We start from the raw sequence: 19,650 nt of genomic DNA on the forward strand, positions 1-19,650 counted from the left end.
GGAATGGATTCCCAAACATCAGGTAACGCGACACATTCCAAGAGTGATAAATGTTGAAAGGTTTGTGCAGGATGCAGGGTGACTAAAGAAACAGGCTCTGTAATAAAAATAGCTTTCTTTCACCTCACTTGAACTATATAAAGGTCATTTTAAAATATTCATGGCAATTTTGGTTGATCAATTCAATAAGGTTATTGTATAGGCAACATAAATCAAAAGCTGTTCTAAGATAAATAATTATTGATGATTTAATAACTGGCTTATTAAAACAAATGCACTTTAGTTTGCAGCAATTTATCATTTTTTATTATTATTATTGATAATTTAAGCTATGTCAATGGCCTTTTGGCTAGTCCTCTCAGATTGATGAAGTTTACAAGGATTTGATTTAATAGGAAGATAAAGAGGTCGAAGAATTACAGAAAACCATTCATTAATACAATGATGCTTGGTATATTTTCAAATTTTAAATGTTGGCTGTGCATCGTATCCATTTCATTGCCTTGGGGTATAAATAATACTGATGTAATTATAAAATTATAAAATGATTATGTATAAGTGCTTATGATGGTCACATAGTTCTGCAATAAATTATAAAGGGAAGAAGGTAACCAGAAACACTTTGACTGGAAAACAGGCAGGCGCATGTCAATGAGATTGAGTACTCTTTGTGGTGTTGTCTCTTTCTTCAACTAAAACCTTTTAGAATAGCACTTATATGGACCATTTATTCAAGATTGACATGAGATAAACCACAAATCAAGTTAGAAGATATAGAGTAAAGCACATTATGATACTTCCTATCTTAACAAACAAGGAAACCTATGGAAAATGAGTGTGTTTATTTTAATTAAGACTGAGGCCTGCAGAAAGGCCAGTGGAATGACTCCTGTTAAGGGTTCATACAATGAAAATGTTGGACTCACATGCACCTGTGGTGTGCTTTCTGAAGTTTCTGCCAATGGTCTTAATCAAATTTCATTGTAAATCATAAGATACTTAGTTTTGGAACTGTGCAGACACAAGGAACTGCAGATGTTGATTTACCAAAAGACAGTCAAAGTGCTGAAGTGCCTCAGTGGGTCAGGCGGCATTTTTGAAGAACATACTGTAAATAGACAACGTTTCACGTTGGGAACATTCGTGAAGGGCCTAAAAGATGCTGCCTTACCCATTGATTTACTCCAGCACTTTTGCCATTCTTAGTACTAAATCCATTTTGCACCTCCCAATAATCTGGTAGAAACTTTGCTGATGAAGGGCCTGTCCCACTTACGTGTCCTTGGCACGCAAATTATGCAACCTCGTGGTCGCGTTGAGGCGTACGGGCATTGTAAGGCCACGCGGGGCCAGTCCCACTTAGAAGCACGGAGGGGTATGTAGTTGTGCGTGACGTCGCGCAGGGCTCCGAAATTTTTGGAGTGAACAAAATCTTCGCGCGCCAACGGCCTGTCGCGGAACTGACGGCCAAAGTGGGACAGGCCCAATACCCAGGCGCGACGCAACGTCTCACCTTCAACAGCAGCAGAAGCAGGCAAACGATCGCTGAACTCGGCCTGGGGTTCACGGCCATTGCAGTCCGGATCCGCCCCCACTACTACTCCCAGAGCGGGGCCAAGAAAATTGAAGATAGACACAAAATGCAGGAGCAACTCAGCGGGACCGGCAGCATCTCTGGAGAGAAGCAATGTGTGACATTTTGGGTCAAGACCCTTCTTTTCAGACTGAAAAAGAGTCTCGACATGAAACGTCACACATTGCTTCTCTCCAGATACGCTACCAGTCTCGCTGAGTTACTCCAGCTTTGTGCCCATCTTCAGATTACGTCATGTGCTCCAGATGGCTGTGCGTATGCTTGTAATCGCGCCCGACCTTCGCTGGACCATCGCGGCTCAACGCAACCACAAGGTTGCGTAATTTGCGTGCCAAGGACACGTAAGTGGGACAGGCCCTTAATACACAGAAATGAACATGAATGAAGCCTAACCAATGGTTTGTAAGGTTTTTGATTAACTTTCTTGTCTTATGCTTCAAACGTGTGTTAATAAAGCCATATATCTAATCATCTGTTTTAAATAGATTTATCATTGCTTAGCAGGTTTAATGATTGGAATATGTGTAAGTCCAGATCTTTCTGTTATTTAGCCTCTTTTATTTATTTATCTATCCTCCTTTTTCCTCAAAAATGCATTAGTTTACACTTCTCATTATTAAATATGCTTGCATTGCTCTGCCTGTTTTACCAGACTTCAATGGTTCTAGAAAAATAGAAAATAGGGGCAGGAGGAGGCCATTCTGCCCTTCGAGCCTGCACCGCTATTCGTTGTGATCATGGCTGATCGTATCCAATCAATAACCCATAGAAATATATAAGCATGGTTACATTCTCTTCTGCAGACTAATTGGAGTAAGCGGAGGAAGCTAAATGAGATATTTCCAAAGTCTAATTCCAGAGGCATGGGATGGGTGAAGCCACATCTCGGAACAGCAACACCAACTAACTCATGGAGTTGTGCATAGAGGAAGGGGACCCAAAGCAAAAATAATTGGAGGAACAGCACCTCATATTCCACTTGGGTAGCTTACACCCCAAAAGTATGAACAATAGATTCCCCAATTTCAAGTAATACCCAACCCACCGCCTTTCTATCCCATGTCCCCCCCACCTCGATGCACATATTTTCTCCGACCATCTCACTCCACTCCAGTCACCCTGCTCCTTCCCCCTCCTTCACACGCTAATCTCCCATCCCTGATTCTTCCATTTCCCTTGTTATCTCCTGGCTCTTCCCGCATTCCTCTCCAGCCATAGCCCTCTCTCCCCTTCATCCCCCTCTCTAACACCCTTTTGTCTTTTGTAAGAAGGAACTGCTGATGCTGGTTGAAACCAAAGATAGGCACAAAAAGCTGGAGTAACTCAGCGGGACAGGTGGCATCTCTGGAGAGAAGGGATGGGTGACATTCTGGGTTGAGACCCTTCAGACTAGTCTCGACCCGAATCGTCACCCATGCCTTCTCTCCAGATATACTGCATGTCCCACTGTGTTACTCCAGATTTTTGCAACTATCTTCCCTTTTGTCTTTTCATCTCTAGTCTTTGTCACTTACTCTACCCATCTGCCAATCTGTCTCTCCCCACTAAACTGCATCCACTTATCTGAAGAAGGGTCACCCATTCCTTCTCTCCAGAGATGCTGCCTGTCCCACTGAGTTACTCCAGCTTTTTGTGTTTATCATGTGCTAGGCCTCTATCTACTCCTCCATCGTTCTTTGCGCTACTTCATCCCTACTCCAATCAATCTGGAGTCCTGATGACAATATTGCCTGTCCATTCCTTGTACGAATGCTACCCAACCCATTGAGTTCATTTTGTGCTTTGTTCAAGATTCCCGCATCTGCAGTTTCATGGGTCGTCAGTGGTTCTCTTTTGTTGTATACGTTTAATTCCAGTGCAAGTTGCACATTTTTCAATGAAATATTTTACTCAAAATTAAAGGGCATAAACATGATTAAAAATAGAACTCCTCTTCCATAAACATGTTTCCAGCAACAAAACAATAATGGGCCAGAATTTTGTATCCGGAGAAAAAATTGAGAACTTATATTTTGCAGATCTCCCGTCTCAACTTTCTGCCAAGTGTCAGTGTAATGTTTGATGGCAAAACCCCATAAAGCAGCAGGATTTTTACACGTATATATGCCAACCCATTAAGAGACTGGGAGCAGATGGTGAATGCAGAACAAGCCCCTCACACAAAACATCTGAAATAAAAGACTGTTTTGTTTGTCCTTTAACAGTGCACACTATTGTATTTTAGGCCATGCTCTCTGCATTACATGGTGGCAAACGCTGGACAAAGGGCCCGGTGAGAGGAACCAGGGTGTCTTACCTTCTGTGCCATGGAGGTCGGCTGCGGGAGGTCACGGGAATGAAGGCTGATGAAGGCCGGGCGTGGAGAGGAGATGATGGTTCGCAGGACGACCAAAATGGAAGAGGGGACAGCTGCAATGGGCCTTTGTGCTGTAGCTGGGACTGTAAAATGGTGCCAAAATGGTGCCTCTTGCTTATGGACTCAGTGGACTGCTCTGTGCATACTGTACTAACCGGGATGACTGTGTTTACATACGAGGATAGTCTTGCGGAGCCGTATGCAAAGATGTATTTCACTGTACCTGGTAGACATGACAATAAAGAAACCATTGACATTGTCCATTCACATTACATGGCCCCAAAAATAAATGTTACTGAATGTCTCCCACATGAAGCCAGATTCAGAGACATCCACAAATAATAAAAATTCAATGTGCAATTTAAAATGTAAAAATGTAAATATTATCAAAACAAAACTACACTAATACTGAACATTTAAAATTAATTACAAACATTTAACTAACTGAATTAATCAAAGAAAAAATGTGGAATTGATTGGAATCATTGTCCCTGCAGCAAAGTATCTCCAGCGTCAGTGCTACAGAATTGTCATAACATAACGTTCCATAAATGAGCTCAATGAAGAGACCAATGAAGAGACCAACAGTGAAGAAGAGACAGGAAATCACAAGCAGACTATGAGCATCAAGTTCGGGACTTAAGTGTTGAAACTCAGTGGCAGATAACTGCCAGCATTTTCCATCAAAACCTATCCTAGAGCGTGAAATGAATTATGAATTAATTCACACTTATCTCCCCGTCATTCTTCATGCTAGCATTTTTTGTTTGGTTCAAGTTCCACTGACAATAATGCTTGACTATTTAGTTCTCTCAGACCCTGACTGATGAACCCATCAATATGTCAATGTTGTTCAAGCTTGCCTTTCCCGTTTCAGATTCAACACACTTTTTTCACACATAGGGTGGTGGGTGTATGGAACGAGCTACCGGATGAGGCAGTTGAGGCAGGTACTATCGCACGTTTAAGAAACATTTATACTGGTATATGGATAGGACAGATTTAAAGCGATATGGGCCAAATGCTGGCAGGTGGGACTTGTGTAGATGGGGCATGTTGGCCGGTGTGGGTAAGGTCAGCTGAAGGGCCTGTTTCCACGCTGTAAGACTATGTGACTCTATGGCTCTATAATTCTTAGGTTAGTCAACAGTTGCTTCGATTCCAAGATTTTTCTTAAACCTCCTGCTAATAACAAATTCAACCTCTTTGTTTTGAATCCCATCACAAATTTGCCGTAAAATAACTTCCATATGCACATAAGAGTTGTTGTCGTATTTAATTCTATTGGAAATTCTCTTCAGTGCTGGACCCTAACACTTTTACTTCAGTGTCTCCTTTCTCTTGCACTCTGAGTCATTATTACAACTAACAAATTAAGCTTCCCTTGGAGCCTGACCGAAAAAAATAATAGCAACAAAGAAATTAAGTTTACCTCGGTCTCCAAATGAATAAATTAAATCAAACTCATGAGTTATGTTACACTATAAATTAATTTGTCTTCAGAATCCAATTAAATCATTTAATGCTGTGCAATCATTCACTCCTTTTCTAACCTCCATTGGTTTAACAGGCTCAGTCTCATTTAATTCAAGTTCCTACTTTTCTTTAACATTTGTTCATTCTTCTGCATTCATCTGCAATCAAACAAGAGGACATGACTTCAGAATTAAGGGACAGAAGTTTAGGGGTAACATGAGGGGGAACTTCTTTACTTAGAGAGTGGTAGCGGTGTGGAATGAGCTTCCAGTGGAAGTGGTGGAGGCAGGTTCATCGGTATCATTTAAAAATAAATTGGATAGGCATATGGATGAGAAGGGAATGGAGGGTTATGGTATGAGTGCAGGCAGGTGGGACTAAGGGGAAAAAAAGTTGTTCGGCACGGACTTGTAGGGCCGAGATGGCTTGTTTCCGTGCTGTAATTGTTATATGGTTATATGGTTATCTGCTTGTGTCAGTTGAGTTTCTATTCCACTTGATCCCATTGCTTGACTTGTGTTCAGGTTAAGTTTCACTCAGTTGATGATCCATTGATTGCCATTGCTTATTTTTCTTTGTCTGACCTTCATTGTTTGTCATATACCAACAATTCTCATCCTGCCATTTAGTCCTCAAGTCTCCTCATTTTCCCATCCCATGACCTTTTGCTATCATTCTAGTCATCCCATATGCTTTTCTTTTATATCAGAAGTATGTTGTAAGTTTAAAGTATTCTCTACAACCTTTTGGTGTTAATGAAACTGTGTTGATTTCTGAATATCATACACCATGTGTCTGCCTTGCTGCATTACTGCCAATCATTTTATGCCAATAAAAACTGAAGGATTTTGGGAATCATTTGGTTAAACTAAACAGCTCTGATTCTGGAAAAAAAAGCTTTTTTTTAGTTTAGTTTAGAAATACAATTTGGAAACGGGCCCTTCGGCCAAATGAGTCCACGCTGACCATTGATCAGAAATTCACACTTGTTCTATGTTATTCCACTCCCTATATACAAGGGACAATTTTACAGTGGCCGATTGACCTACAAAGTGAATCATAGAAACATAGAAATTAGGTGCAGGAGTAGGCCATTCGGCCCTTCGAGCCTGTACCGCCATTCAATATGATCATGGCTGATCATCGAACTCAGTATCCCGTACCTGCCTTCTCTCCATACCCCCTGATCCCCTTAGCCACAAGGGCCACATCTAACTCCCTCTTAAATATAGCCAATTAACTGGCCTCAACTACCCTCTGCGGCAGAGAGTTCCAGAGATTCACCACTCTCTGTGTGAAAAAAGTTATTCTCATCTAGGTTTTAAAGGATTTCCCCCTTATCCTTAAGCTGTGACCCCTTGTCCTGGACTTCCCCAACATCGGGAGCAATCTACCTGCATCTAGCCTGTCCAACCCCTTAAGAATTTTGTAAGTTTCTATAAGATCCCCTCTCAATCTCCTAAATTCTAGAGAGTATAAACCAAGTCTATCCAGTCTTTCGTCATAAGACAGTCCTGACATCCCAGGAATCAGTCTGGTGAACCGTCTCTGCACTCCCTCTATGGCAATAATGTCCTTCCTCAGATTTGGAGACCAAAACTGTACGCAATACTCCAGGTGTGGTCTCACCAAGACCCTGTACAACTGCAGTAGAACCTCCCTGCTCCTATACTCAAATCCTTTTGCTATGAAAGCTAACATACCATTCGCTTTCTTCACTGCCTGCTGCACCTGCATGCCTACTTTCAATGACTGGTGTACCATGACACCCAGGTCTCGCTGCATCTCCCCCTTTTCCTAGTCGGCCACCATTTAGATAATAGTCTACTTTCCTGTTTTTGCCACCAAAATGGATAACCTCACATTTATCCACATTATACTGCATCTGCCAATCATCTTTGGAATATGGGAGGAAATAGGAGCACCCGGAGGAAAACCACATAGTCACAGGGAGAATGTACAAACTCCACATAGACAGTGTCTGAGGTCAGGATTGAATGTGGGTGCCTGATGCTGTGGGGCAGCAGCTCTACCACTTGCTTGATTAATCAGTTCACCTTTAATTTCCAAGCTAAGCTTCCACGAATGTGTGATGTAACCTTCATGAATCTTTGCAGGAATAGATCAGCTAGGGCGACAGATAGCACAATGGGCTAAGAGTTCGGCTGGCGACCGGAAGGTAGCCGGTTCAAATCCCGCTTGGAGTGCATACTGTCGTTGTGTCCTTGGGCAAGACACTTCACCCACCTTTGCCTGTAATGGAATGTACGGCGGCAGGCGCGGGCACACCGCGACGCCCTGTGTCTCCCTTTCAAGGGAGATGCTAAAAAAATGCATTTCGTTGTCTCTGTACTGTACACTGACAATGACAATAAATTGAATCATTTCATTTTCATCATTTCTTATGTAGAAAGTCTCAGTGCCGTTTGAAGCTACAGAGTTGAAGGATTCAGCCTAACCTCTAAATGGCAAATTTTAATTATTGTTGGATGATAAATTATAGTATGTTAAGGCATTAATTGCCATGTTACTGCTCTAAGTGTTTTCACACCCACATGCTGGTAAATCAGTTCCTACATATTTGATAAGAGTAACATTAATGACAATGTCTAGAAACTCATATACTGTAAATGCACCATTGATCTGTTTGGAGGAGTATTTGGACAATGCTTGAAGTGACTACTTCCTCCCTCCTTCCCATTCCCACTAGAACAACTAACTTAGTGAAGACAAGCACATTTCAGGAACACCCAAGACCACTTCGTAAATTGGGCATGATTTTTATGTTTAATATTTTCATGTTGGAACAAAAGGATATTCAAACTTTTACATATGTTGTTTTGTTAAGATCTATAAAAGTCTGCACTTAATGAAGCAACAAAAGGCAAATTGAAGAACCACACACATTTCATTGTCTGAAGAAGGGACTTCACCTAAAACCACCCATTCCTTCTCTCCAGAGATGCTGCCTGTCCTGCTGAGTTACTCCAGCTTTTTGTATCTGCACACATTTCACAAATGGATTGCTTACATTCTTCCAACAGAAATGTTAGTTTGCTTCAAGTCACACAAAATATACTAACAAAGAGAGAAAGTAATGGGAGAAGTTATGATTGATATTACAATATCTAAACTAGAGTGGAAGTATGTGATAGACAGTTTAATCAAATGTTATGAAGACATCAGATAGTGATGGATTACACTCGAAGATATTCAAAGTAGCCAGTGAAGAGATAATAGAGAAATGAGTGAATGCTAATATAAAATCAAATGTTTGCAAAGAACTAGCAGATAGCAAATGAAATTCCTATCTTTGAATAAACAACTAATTCAAGAAGCAAATAAGCTTAACATCAGCAATAGGAAACACAGATATGATATGGAATCAGTTGAGCATTAGCTAAAGAAAGGTGTTGAAATCTGCAGATGAAATTAAATCAGGGAAATGCCGCCAAATGAAAGTGAACCATAAATCAAGGAGACATAAATAAACTTATAGATTAAGGACTTCATTATGATGCTGTGAGGCACTTCATATCTGTAAAATAAGGTCACTTATTTTTTGAAAGATAAGTAAATAGTGTAGATGAACAAAGAGATATGAAATATAGAAAACTAATGTAGGATTAACAACTAGAGGAATGTGTTATAACAACAACAGGGTGATGATCATGTATATAGAACCTTGAGAGGGTCCTTTGCAAAACAATTATAACCTTGTGTTTTCCTTAGTGAAGACAGATCCAAAGTACCTGTTCAACCCCACTGCCATTTCCTTGTTCCCCATAATAATTTCACCCATGTCTGCCTTCAAGGGAGCCACATTTGACTTTGCTACTCTTTTTCCCTTAATATATCTAAAGATGCTTTTACTGTCCTTCTTTATATTCCTGGCCAGCTTCCCCTCATACTTCATCTTTTCAGCCCGTATTGCCCATTTTGTTTCCTTCTGTTGTCCTATAAAAGTTTCCCAATCCTTTGGCTTCTGGCTACTCTTTGCTGTGTTATACATCTTTTCTTTTAATTTTATTCTATCCCTAACTTCTTTTGTCAGCCACAGTTGCCTCCTACTCCCCTTAGAATCTTTCTTCCTTTTTGGAATGAAATGGTCCTGCGCCTTCCGGATTATGCCCAGAAATTCCTGCCATTGCTGTTCCACCGTCATTCCTGCAAGGATCCCTTTCCAGTCTACCTTGGCCAGCTCCTCTCTCATGCCTTCATAATCCCCTTTGTTCAGCTGCATCACTGACACTTCCGATTTAACCTTCTACTTCTCAAATTGCAGATTAAAACTAATCACATTATGATTACTACCTCCAAGCGGTTACTTTACCTCGAGTTCTCTTATCAAATCTGGTTCATTGGACAACACTAAATCCGGAATTGCCTTTTCTCTGGTCGGATCCATTACAAGCTGCTCTAAGAATCCATCTCGGAGGCACGCTACAAACTCTCTTTCTTGGGGTCCTGATCCAACCTGATTTTCCCAGTCTCCCTACATATTGAAATTCCCCATCACCACAGTGGCATTACCTTTGTTACATGCAAGTTTTAACTCCTACTGCAACTTACACCCTACATCCCGGCTACTATTTGGGGGTCTGTAGATAACACAAATTAGTGTCTACTTGCCTCTGCAATTCCTCAACTCAATTCACAGTGACTCTACCTCGTCAGTCCCTATGTCTTCCCTCGCAAGGGACTGAATTCCATCCCTCACCAGCAGAACTACCCCTCCTTCTCTGCCCACCTGCCTGTCCTTTCTATGGGATGTATAACCCTGAATATTAAGTTCCCAGGCCCGATCCTCCTGCACCCATGTCTCGGTAATCCCCACAATGTCATATCTACCAACCTCTAACTGAGCCTTAAGCTCATCGACTTTACTTCTTATACTTTGCGCATTCAAATACAATACTTTGAATTCCTTACGGAACAGCAGATGCTGTTTTAAATCGAAGATAGGCACAAATTTATAGGAGCAAAGAGGTCCTTCTGCAGTTGTACAGAGCCCTAGTGAGACCACACCTGGAGTATTGTGTGCAGTTTTGGTCCCTTAATTTGAGGAAGGACATTTGTGCTATTGAGGGAGTGCAGCATAGGTTTACAAGGTTAATTCCCGGGATGGTGGGACTGTCAGAATGGAGCAGCTGGGCTTGTACACTGTGGAGTTTAGAAGGATGAGAGGGTATCTCATTGAAACATATAAGATTGTTAAGGGTTTGGACACGCTGGAGGCAGGAAACATGTTCCCGATGTTGGGGGAGTCCAGAACCAGTTTAAGAAAAAGGAGTAAGCCATTTAGAACGGAGACGAGGTAACACTTTTTCTCACAGAGAGTGGTGAGTCTGTGGAATTCTCTGCCTCAGAGGGTGGTGGAGGCAGGTTCTCTGGATGCTTTAGAGAGAGAGCTAGATAGGGCTCTTAAAAATAGCGGCGTCAGGGGATATGGGGAGAAGGCAGGAACGGGGTACTGATTGGGGATGAGCAGCCATGATCACATTGAATGGCGGTGCTGACTAGAAAGGGCCGAATGGTCTACTCCTGCACCTATTGTCTATTGTCTATTTTCTAAACAGCTGGAGTAACTCAGCGGGTCAGGCATCATCGCTGGAGAAAATAAATAATTGTCATTTCAGGTTGAGACCCTTCTTCAGACTCAAGGGAAAGGGAAACAAGAGATATAGAAAGTGATATTGACAGATATAAAACAAATGAATGAAAGATATACAAAAAAATAACTATGATTAAGGAAACATTCCGTTGTTGGCTCTGGGCTCGATGATAACGAGTTATACAGACAATGAAACATAACAGGATGACAGTGAAACTACTTCGATGACTAGGGTGGGGGAGAGACAGAGAGAGAGGGGATGCAAGGTAACAAAGTTTGAGAAATCAATATTCATACCACTTGGTTGCATGCTGCCCAAGCAAAATATGTGGTGTTGGTCCTCCAATTTGCATTTGGCCTCACTCTGATAATGGACAGAAAGGTCAGTATGAGAATGGGGAGGAGAGTTATAGTGTTTGGCAACCAGGAGATCACGTCGGCCAAGGCAGACTAAGCAAAGGTGTTCAGCGAAACGATTGCCCTGTCTACATTGTGTCTCGCAGCTATATAGGAGTTCACACCTGGAACAACGGATACAGTAGATGAGGTTGCATTGTTGCAAGTGAACCTCTGCTACACCTGAAAGGACTATCAAAGTCCCTGGACAAAGTTGAGAGAGGAAGTATAGAAATAAAGAAACATAGAAAAATAGGTGCAGTAGTAGGCCATTCAGTCCTTCAAACCAGCACCGCGATTCAATATGATCATGGCCGATCATCTAAACTCACCAACCCATTCCTGCTTTTTCGCCATATCTCTTAATTCCTTTAGCCCCAAGGGGTAAATCTAACTTTCTCTTGGAAACATCCAGTGAATTGGCCTCCACTGCCTTCTGTGGCAGAGAATTCCACAAATTCATAACTCTCTGGGTGAAGAAGTTTTTCCTCATCTCAGTCCTAAATGGCCTACCCTTATTCTGAAACTGTGACCCCTGGCTCTGGACTCTTCCAACATCGGGAACATTTTTCCTGCATCTAGCCTGCTCATTCCTTTAAGAATTTTATATATTTCAATAAGGTCTCCACTCGTCCTTCTACATTCTAGTGAATACAAGGCCAGTCGATCCATTCTTTCATCATATGTCAGTCCTGCCATCCCGGGAATTAACCTGGTGAACCTACGCCGCACTCTCTCAATAGCAATAAAGTCCCTCAAATTAGGAGACCAAAATTGCACACAATGCTCCAGGTGTGGTCTCACCAGGGTCCTGTACAACTGCAGTAGGACCTCCTTGCTCCTAAATGCAAATCCTCTCACAATGAAGGCCAACATGTCATTAGCTTTCTTCACTGCTTGCTGTACCTGCATGCTTACTTTCAGTGACTGATGTACAAGCACACCCGGGTCTCGTTGCGCCTCCCCTTTTCCTAATCTGACACCATTCAGATAATAATCTACCTTCCTGTTCTTGCCACCAAAGTGGATAACCTCACATTTATCCACATTATACTGCATCTGCCATGCATCTGCCCACTCACCTAACCTATCCAAGTCACCCTGCAGCCTCATAGCATCCTCCTCGCAGCTCACACTGCCACCCAGCTTTGTGCCATCCCCAAACTTGGAGATGTCACATTCAAATCCCTCGTCTAAATCATTAATATATATTGTACTTAACTGGAGTCCCGGCACCCCACATGTCACTGCCTGCCATTCTGAAAAGGACCCTTTAATTCCTACTCTTTGCTTCCTGTCTGCCAGCCAGTTCTCTATCCATGTCAATACCCTACCCCAATACCATTTGCTCTAATTTTGCACATAAATCTCTTGTGTGGGACCTTGTCAAAGGCTTTTTGAAAACAGATACACCACACCACTGGCTCTCCCTTATCCATTCTGCTTCTTGCATCCTCAAAAAATTCCATAAAATTAGTCAAGCATAATATCCCCTTCATAAATCCATGCTGACTTTGACAGATCCTGTCACTGCTTTTCAAATGTGCTGCTATAACATCTTTAATAATTGACTCAAGCATCTTCCCCACTATCGATGTAAGACTAACTGGTCTATAAATCCCCGTTTTCTCTCTCCCACCTTTCTTAAAAAGTGGCGTTGCATTGGCTACCCTCCAGTCCACATGAACTGATCCAGATTCGAGAGTACATTGGAAAATGATCACCAAAGCATCCGCGATTTCTAGGGTCACTTCCTTGAATACTCTGGGATGCAGACCATCAGACCCTGGGGATTCATCTGTCTTCTGTCCCAACAGTTTACCAAGCACCACTTCCTCCCTCCCACTAGATTCTCGGTCCTCTAGTATTTCTGGGAGATTGGTTGTGTCTTCCTTAGTGAAGACAGAAGCAAAATACTTATTTAACTGTTCTGCCATTTATTTCTTCACCATTATAAATTCACCTGTCTCTGATTGTAAGGGACCTACATTTGTCTTCACTAATCTTTTCCTTTTTACAGATACATATCTAAAGAAGCTTTTAGAGTCCATTTTTATATTCCCACATGCTATCTTTCATTGGGACAGGTGTGCATCTCCAGCAGTTGCAGGGGAAAGTACCTGGGGAGGGGAGGGTGGTTTAGGTGGGAAGGGATGAGTTAACCATGGAGTTGCAGAGGGAATGGTAAATTGTTCCAACTGGATAGATAATGTGCTGTAAATTCAACAGAATTCAATGTAAAATAGTGTGTTATGACCGTGTTTTTATTTTTTTTGGACTACTGCAGCAATTGAACATAACTGTAGTGTGCATTTCTTAACTGAGAATTAATGTGAAATGATATAAAAGAAACATTATAAATCTTGGATTATAGAAATTCAAAGTATTGTTAGTCAGATACAGTACATATAATATATCTCATATATATATATAAATCCATAACATAAGAATTTATTATTCTAATAAACGGAAGAATGAATTGCAAATAAGAGTTTTGACCAGCCTGAATTGACCCTTCAGCATGTAAACCAGCAACTGCAGTCCATTCCTACACATCTTGTCTGCTCCACTACTAAATCTCCTCAAGGTATGCTTTATTTGAAGATAGAGACATAGAAACATAGAAACATAAAAAATAGGTGCAGGAGTAGGCCATTCGGCCCTTCGATCCTGCACCGCCATTCAATATGATCATGGCTGATCATCCAACTCAGTATCCTGTACCTGCCTTCTTTCCATACCCCCTGAACCCTTTAGCCACAAGGGCCACATCTAACTCCCTCTTAAATATAGCCAATGAACTGGCCTCAACTACCTTCTGTGGCAGAGAATTCCAGAGATTCACCATTCTCTGTGTGAAAAATGTTTTTCTCATCTCGGTCCGAAAAGGTTTCCCCTTATCCTTAAACTGTGACCCCTTGTTCTGGACTTCCCCAACATCGGGAACAATCTTCCTGCACCTAGCCTGTCCAACCCCTTAAGAATTTTGTAAGTTTCTATAAGATCCCCCCTCAATCTTCTAAATTCTAGCGAGTACAAGCCGCGTCTATCCAGTCTTTCTTCATATGAAAGTCCTGCCATCACAGGAATCAGTCTGGTACTTTTCTGTACTCCCTCTATGGCAAGAATGTCTTTCCTCAGATTAGGAGACCAAAACTGTACGCAAGGTGTGGTCTCACCAATACCCTGTACAACTGCAGTAGAACCTCCCTGCTCTTATACTCAAATCCTTTTGCTATGAAGATGTTCTCCTCCTCCCTCCAATGGGTGTTCTGCAGCACCCTCTCTCACTGCTCACCCTCTGTGGTCTAAACAGGGGTTTGGACCCAAAACGTCACCTTTTACTTTTCTCCAGAGAACTAGCCTGACCCGTTGAGTTACTCCAGCACTTTGCGTCTATCTTCGGTGTAACCCAGCATCTGTAGGATATTCACCGGAGGAAGATCTGGCTAAAAGTATCCGGGAGATATGCCAGTCCAGATAACCGCCAGACTTTTGGATGTTCCATACGTCAATTTCATCAGTTGGGACATCCCAGTGATGATATGTAGGCAAAGAATTATGTCAGCTAGTCCAAAAACTGCTCTGGAATCAACACGGACTTTTACAAGTCAGTAGATGGGTCTCAACTCTCGGAAGTGCAGAAAGCTGCATTATCTCTTCTCTGTAATACACAGTTGGGGCTGTTGCCTTCGCAAAATGCTATAAGGCATGAGAGAATTCCCAAAATGGCTCATTTTTACAGGGCCAGTAACGTGCAGCCTGCATAGTATCTCTTCAGAGACGACTTATGTAGCAAGTTGAAGACTTGCAGGGGGAATTTAAGGTGGCTGTGGGGGTGGAGTACCATTCTATGTGGGTAAAGCTCCAATATTCTGTGGGTTTTCACCCTGTATTCAAGGAGCAGAAAGCGCTGTTGAAGCTCCGGAAAAGAGCAGTGGGGAGTCATTAGTTGGCCTCGCAAGAGCAGCTTGTTGAACCAGGCTTGCAGTAATGGCAGGCGTGACCTGTCCAGTGAGCCCCGCTGAGGCTCAGAAGGAGCAGCTGGCCAAAGGAGCAGCCTGTCGATCCAGTCTGGGAGGAAACTGACAGCGCGTTCTGCACAGTCAGCTCCAGCAAAGGCTTCAAAAAAGGCAGAAGGCCACAGGAGTAGCCTGTCGAGGCAGTCTCGGAGTCATGGCAGGCGTGGCCTGTTCGATGAACTCCGCTAAGGCTCCGAAAGAGCAGAAGGGGTCGAAAGAGCAGCCTGTCAAACCAAGGCCAAAGAAGTAGTCTGTCCCATTAGGCTTAGAAATGCTGTCAGGGGTGACTTGCACGGCAATATCGCTTTTGAGCTCTGGAAACGAGCTGTTTGGCAAGCGTGGGGCTGAAGATGTGGTCAGGCAGGGTCTGCAATGGAACTTCGCTGAAGCTCCAACAAGCAGGTTGACCTGGGCTCAGAGATGCTGGCAGGTAAGGTCTCTTTATTAACCTCCGTAAAACTCCAAAATTGAGCAATCTGTCGCCCCGGGTTTGGATTTACTGGCAGCATGGGCTGTCTAGTACCTTTCACTGTCTCTGGAGTAGATCAGGTTGATGCAGAGGCATTGGCAGGGTGCCTTGCATACTGCCCTGCCTTACGTGCCCTCCACTCCCAACCCTGAATCTCATAAAGATAATTCGGTAACTCAACGGTTATTAATCTTTCTATAGTTTAAGTTTGTGCACGTGGTTTGTGGTGCATACAGTTGCTCTGAAGAATGACGCGCATGCGGTCTGGCGGGCTCTTCACGTAATCCCTCACTTCAACTTCTCATAAAATAAAGATCAAGCTTCAAACGGTGTTTTTGTTTAATCTTTCTATTTAGAGTGTTTAGACCATTTCTAGACTCATCATAACAGGAACATTGCGGAGGCTATGGAGTGGGTGCAAAAGTGGCTCACTAAAATGTTGCCTGCATTGGAGAGTATCTATACATCACTAAACCTCTGATCTTGTTATCTTCTGGTTTGACGGTCTTTCTATTTGCACAAAAACTGTTCACGATAGCGCTACGATTTTTCACCAGTTCATTCACCGTTCTCCTATGCTGCAATTGCACCAAGTTTTGTTCTGATCGGTTGAATGTCGTAAAAGTTAGCGAGGTTTAAAAATCTTAAAAACCGCGCGTGTGCAGATCGATCTCTTCTCCTGCCTCCCAGCGCTGCGTGGATTAGTCTCTTCCCCTGTCACTCCCCGGGATGTTCCACCCCTTCCTGCGCCATCGCATCTTCAGTGCAGCTGAGGATGGCCGGCGGAGGTTTCTGTAAATAGTCAAAGTCCACAATCTGAAGTTCAAGATAATCTTTAATCAGTACCCATATTATAACGGTACAGCAGGTCGTTGGTTGTTTGTCCATCATGACCGTTTCCAAGACTGACTAGTGTAGGAAGTGGGTGTTAGTATGAATCATGCAGTAGGGTGGGGTTAGTGATGCTATTCTACTATGATTGGCTTTCATGCATAAACCAATCTACAGTTTCCAACCAGAATTTCAGAGGGACCTGAAGCAGCCCAGCCCCAAGCAGCCACCGTGCCCCATGCAGCAGCCCAGCATCGGAGACCCGACCCAGCCCAGCCTGGGAGACCCAGCTCAGCCCGGAGTTGGAGATGTCGCCGATGTCGCCAATCAGAAAGTGGACACTGAACCCGGAGGAGGAGAATGACCAGCGACCAGCGCTCGCTGTGAGCCCCCATCGCACCGCCAATTCCAACCACTACCCCTCTGGTCCCCTTCACTGGCTCCTCCCCCTCCCCCATGATGCCCCCCTTGCTTCCCCCATCTTTTCTCCGAGCTCACTCTCCCCCTGCCCACACACCCCTCTCCCCCAACACAACCCCCCTGCCAACACACCCCTCCCCCCTCAAGCCCCCCCCGCCCACACCCCCCCCCCCCACCCCCACATACACACCCCCTCCACACCCCCCCACATACACACTCTCACACACACACCATCCCCCACACACATACACACACACCACCCCCCACAACCCCCGCACACCCCCACACATACACACCCCCCCCACCCCCACATACACACCCCCCACCACACCCCACTGCCCCCCCCCCCCCCCCCCCCCCCCCCCCCCCGCCCCCACACACCCCTGTGAAGAGGGAAGAGTTAAAGAAGATTTGCAACACTGGCTTTGCACGCACAGAGTGGTCGATGCTTCGAACATGCTGTCAGAGAAGATGGTCACTGGGAGCAGATACAATACTTACACTTGAGTGGCATTTACCCAGGCAATGTGCACAGGCAGTGAATGGGGTGGGGGGAGGGGGCGGCATGTTGGGGGTGGGTGGCTATAGACCCTTTGCAGGCAGATAAGATTAGTTTAATTTGGCATCATGGTCAACATGTGGGCTGAATAGCCTGTTCCTGTGCTCCACTGCTCTATGTTCTGTGAAACCGATGGTGGTGAATTTCAGTTGCAGAATTCATTACACAGATTGTGATAAAGTGTGCATTTAGGAAAGCAGCTGAGAAGAAAACAGGGAACCAAAAGATATGAAAATGTTGCAAACAAATTGTAGACACTGGAAATCCGAGCTAGAAACTTAAAAGTCTGGAAAAAATTACAGGTCAATCAACATCATTGCTTCATTGTAATGATGTTGGAGGGCACAGACAGAGATGTCAGAGTGGAAATGGGGCAGGAAATTAACATGGCAGGCAAGCAGTAGCTCAAGGTCACTCCTGCAGACTGAACGTAGGTGCTGGGCAAAGATATATTGCTTAAAGATATTGTCCTGATGGTTAACACTGCCCCCTAAATGGACCAGGTTGCACAAGATGGTGACTTCATTCCTTTATTCATGAATTTTATTTGCAGATGCTTGATCTTTATAATATTTGTTACAATATTTCCACAATGTGATCCATCAAATGTTCTCAATGATACTTTCAATAGCTAGTTGGAATGATGTGAATCCATATTCATTTTGTTCAAGCATGCATACATTTAGCACAGGTTCAGATTTTGCGAAGGAAGTCCAAAAGCAATTAATCCAATTGAACATTCAGCCAAGTAATTAGTGAAATGCAAAGAGCTGGGCCTGCTCAATGGGTCAGGCAGCATCTCAGGAGGGAACGAGAGGAGGACAGCTTCTTCAAAGTAGGCATACTTTGACGTGACGTCTGGACAAGGAGCGAGGCAGGTAGGAGAGGAGAGGAATCTGGGATTGGGGCCACAGTGCCCTCGTGGTCAGCTGCGGGATGTTCCCAGGGGAACAAAGGATGGGCGAGGAGAGGCATGGGTGTTCAAGGAAGGAGCTGGTTGGTGGCCTGCAACAGCCTGGGACTTGCCTGGTACAGGTACCGCTCATAATAACTAGAGCGTGGTCTTTGAACATGGTGTCAATGCATACGGCTCAGTAGCTTATTCCTGCACACTTGCTGATCGGTGATGCTCTACTGGACTGCTTGTAAGAAAAATAATTTCACTGTGTTAACAATGATCATTTGTGACAATAAAAAGCACTGTTGACTGTTGACTATTGACATTTAACAGTGGAACTGTTAAGTGGAGAATCAAGGAACTGCAGATGCTGGAATCTTGAGTGAAACTTAAAGTGCTGTAGTAACTCCAAGATTTTCCTCCAGAGATGCTGCGTGATCCTGTGTTTTACTCAAGATTCCAGCTGCAGCAGTTCCTTGTATCTCCAGACAAATAATTAAATGTTCATTATTGCAATGTTTTTGCATTGATGCCCTTCGGCTCTTTTTGTATCCTGATCTGCTGGTAATATATAACACGTTTTAATACTGCCAGACATTTCCCTGCAATGATTGATCAGAGTTGATATTTAACTCATAGTTAAATAGTATGATGGGGGGGGAGTGAGGATTAGTGGGGATTGGTGAGTGGATTGATGCTATCATTGCCAGTGTGAATCTTGCGTTTCCACTTCACATTTACATATGGTTGATAGTTGAAAACACATTTGGGTTGAGATGTGTACAACTCATACATTTTCCTTCGATAATTTCTCCAAGATCTGAAGCTATTTAAGAAATAGAAATATTAAAGAACATTTTTCACCCAGCTAATTTTGTTACTACAGGATGGATGCTTGAGGCTGATGGTCAAAAGATTCCTTTATTACTTAGTGTATCCTCTCTAGAATCCTGAGGAAGGAAGTCTATGGAGCACCAAACAACATGGAGTGTCCCCAGAAACACAATTGAATTAA

The sequence above is a fragment of the Leucoraja erinacea genome, chromosome 1 (assembly GCF_028641065.1).
Source record: "Leucoraja erinacea ecotype New England chromosome 1, Leri_hhj_1, whole genome shotgun sequence".
Taxonomy (NCBI): Eukaryota; Metazoa; Chordata; class Chondrichthyes; order Rajiformes; family Rajidae; genus Leucoraja; species Leucoraja erinaceus.